This window comes from Cryptomeria japonica, chromosome 4 (assembly GCF_030272615.1).
Source record: "Cryptomeria japonica chromosome 4, Sugi_1.0, whole genome shotgun sequence".
In the NCBI taxonomy this organism is placed as follows: Eukaryota; Viridiplantae; Streptophyta; class Pinopsida; order Cupressales; family Cupressaceae; genus Cryptomeria; species Cryptomeria japonica.
In genome coordinates this window covers 601,855,495-601,859,233 of record NC_081408.1, presented here as the reverse complement: position 1 = coordinate 601,859,233, position 3,739 = coordinate 601,855,495, and the positions used below count along the sequence as shown (strand labels likewise).

General features: G+C 31.2%; 1 long non-coding RNA gene across 1 annotated transcript; it reads right to left on the bottom strand.

The window, feature by feature from the left end:
• Positions 1–1,336: 1,336 nt before the first annotated feature.
• On the bottom strand, positions 1,337–3,351 carry LOC131874779 (uncharacterized). Its single transcript, XR_009372153.1, has 3 exons — positions 3,106–3,351; positions 2,948–3,035; positions 1,337–1,862 (listed from the first exon to the last, which is right to left on the bottom strand). It is a non-coding gene; the product is annotated as an uncharacterized LOC131874779 (long non-coding RNA).
• Positions 3,352–3,739: the final 388 nt, after the last annotated feature.

The window sequence follows — 3,739 nt, the reverse complement described above, 5'->3', positions numbered from 1 at the left end:
ACTTGTCCATGTTCTAAGAGTTGTATTGGGGACACAAGCCATAACCTTTCCCACTTCATCAATTACATGTTATGTCATGTATCAAGATCTTTATTATCACTAAGAACCTATTGTGTACTCACATTCTTGAAGCCATATTGGAGGCATATGCCTTCTCTAGCATCATACGTGATTACATGAATGCTTCTAACCAATAAAGGTGACATTAGCATTATTCATTTGCCTAATTTAAATATAAAGGTATACACCTTGATGATTATTCAAAACATTTCACTTACTTGTTACATAATGCATTTCTTGTAATTATCACTTTGAACGATTTAAATGTTTACACAATTAACTTATATTTACATTTCAAATATATATCATTTGATAAACTTATATTAGATGCATGCAACTAAATACCTTAATTCCCTTTATATTTAATTTTTAATAGTAGTGATTCTTAATCATTACTCGCATAACCAAATAATTAACTTATATTGATATATATTTGTGTAATGAATTAAAAACCTAAAAGATGTTCCTTATAGTTAAAATCTTTCCACATTTCAATTGAAAATAATTTATCATAAAATCAAGGTATGATCATCACCTCACCATCCCTTGTGCCTTCCTCCTAGCTTCAAAGAATAAATAAAGGAAAAGGAAAAGTGATCATTAACTTACCATCCTTTCTGCCCTCTTCCTGATTTAAAAATAAAAAGATTGCATCCATTGTAAAGTACAACTTATTTCTCTACCAATCAAACAAACCATATGTGTTTTGTAGATGTCAAATCCACTTCTTCAAGGCTAAGTAGATTGCCCCTACTGTTTTCTAGGGCACTATAGATGCAGTCAACTATAGTAGGTGGGGGGCATAATGCACTTGACATCTCCTCTGATTTTTCTCTGGTGCAAAGCTTGCCTCTTCCAACCTTACCAAAATGGTTGGCACCGACAACTCTATTATTTTATTACATATTTATGTGTTATAACTTTGAATCATTATTTCTATCTTAAAATAAAATAATTATTTAATATTGTTAATGTAAATAAGGTAATTAGTGACGGTAAAAAAAATTCAAAATAATTATTTTAACAATTCAAAATCTTAAATTAATTAATGTTTGTATTGAAACAGAATTTATTTTTAAAAACAAATCTTAATGACAAATACATCTAATAAAAACAGTTTAAATTTTTAATCAATTAATGGTTAAATTAAAAATAATGCTACTCAAACAGAGAATCAATTTTCAAAAGAAATGGAAGATCTAAATAAAAGCATCACCATAAATGATGTATGTAAAATACTATTGATTTCATATAATTGACATAGATTAAAAAAAAGTATTTGAGGACTTCTTTCCACTTGTTCTGGCTTTTTCTTTCTACTTCAAAACTGTTGACATTTTACAGTCCATAAACTTCGGTAATGATGTGAATCGACAAGATGATTATGTTGATCCTCCTCCTCTTGGTACCAGCAAAGATCATTGCAGACGTAACACAATCCACAAAAACACACATTGTGAGTCTCACCACATCCATTTCCAATTCCATTTGGTTATCAACCAACAGTTCCAAGTCCTTTTCATTGGATGGACCTGAAACATTCTCTTTATGAATATCAACATAGCTCAGGATTTGTATTGTAAGAACATTTTAAACAAAAAGATTGCTTGGGATCCATGAACTTATTTTTACATAATCCTTCGCTACATTCATTCCAATGCCCTCTTTCATACATTTTATAAGCGCACATGTGGTAAGTATGATCTTGTAGTCATCTAAATCACAATCTATGTACAATCCCATCACATGGCGGTTCAGCCTTGAAACCCAAAATCTCTTACCCCGCACGCACGTTTATCCCGCTGCATACAAAGAAAGACATGTTAACTTCTTTAGTTGGAATTATAATTGACGAAAAAGAGGAAAACAAATTCAAATTCAGAGAATTTTCTCTGTAGTGCTGCCAAAATGTCCATTTCAACAGTCATAATGATCATCTGGTGTATAGAATGATCTAGTAAAACAATATTTTAAGAGAATTTTCTTCCTTGCAATTCATGTCTTTGTTTTATTAATTTATATTCTCACATATGCAGATGCCATACGCTCCCTTTCAGAATCACACTCCATCTATAATACACAAACACTGGACATAATCTTAATCATAGTTTTTAGGATGAAAGCATAGTCCTTGATGGGTTTGTGAATAACTTTGTAAAAAATGAAGATTGGAAATTTGATTTTAACGAGAGACATCTATTTAAAAAATAAGATTGCAGTTCAAAGGGTTGAGCTTAACTGGTTAAAACACTGGATTCTTATTGTGGAGACTTTTGACCTTCCATAAGATGGGAAAGGTCTTGGAGCCAATCCAATCAAGCATAATAATAATAATTCAAAGATATGTAATGGGGATGGCCCCCTACTGTGTCCCCACTGATTCATAGCTCCAGTCAAAAGCTATTATACTATTGTTTTGAATTGTAAATTAGTAAAATCTAAATTTTTAAGTAGAGGCCTAAACTTTTGTCTGCTTAATTCTCTAATCCAGTTATATCCGATAGCTCAGCAAGTTCTTCTGTTAGTTCTCTAATCAAGGTATATCCAGTTAATGTCTCTGAAGTTCTTCTGTATTGGTCGCTCTACATTTCCAAGCTAGTTCATAGCCATACTCGTAGGTTTTGAAACTAAAAAGACAATGGTGCTTTGGCAAACAAATATGTATGAATGGTAAAGCGTTTTACAATAATTTCTCAAGATTCTAACTGATAAGTTCTCACTTTTAAAATATACCATTGATTGACCAGCATGAAAAGGATGGCAATATTTAAACGCCAATCATTCAAAAAATTCTACCCAGAATTTATTTGCTATTCATTTAAAAAAAAACTTCCCCTCAAAAATTAAAAAACATATAGAACTAAATTGTTAATTGTGTGGCACGTACCTGAAAATTTTGTAGAAAGAGAACCATAATACCCAATAGATCTTCCCAACTCCTCTGCACAACAATCTCCCGATCTGATATTTTTTTTCTATAACATAACAAAAGTGAGAAAAGTGGGATGAAAATATATCTTAAATACTCTGTAGAGCAAAGATTACCTTGTTTCTGAATCTGTCAAAGTTTTCTTCTGCCATCCCCGCCAATTTAGGGACATCTGCAACCCAAGATATCGATCCATATCCTACCATTTTTAGAACATTTTTCCCTTATTGTAGCAACTGGATAAAAAATGACAAATTTAGATGTTAGCAAGCTATGTTTCTTCTCTTCTTTCTTCTCAGAATTCATTAATTTGTTCAGAAAAAAACATGTAAGTCCTCCAATTTATTATTGGTTAAAGCTGTTTTTTCATCTACCATATTCCTTTCTTGTACATGACGATAAAATTGTCTGCAACTTTTAAAGACTTTTATAGAAAAACATTTTCAGTAGAGCAGCATAGGATTCCATTATGAGTTGACGCCTCCCATGCCTTTATCTTTTAATTTTCTTATATTGAGATAAATGAAATAGAAGCGGGCCCTGTCTCATCTTTCACTTTGGTCTTTATCAGTAGCCATCCATAAGTATTAGTTTTTAAAAGTAGTAAAACATTATATTATAAGGTTTTTATTAAACAATTTCTCATGGCTGGATCTGACAAAAAGAAAAGATTCTAAGTAACTTTATTAAAGCAAAAATCAGTACTATTTTGAAGAAGTTTAAGTAGGGCCACAGCATAAAATACTATCC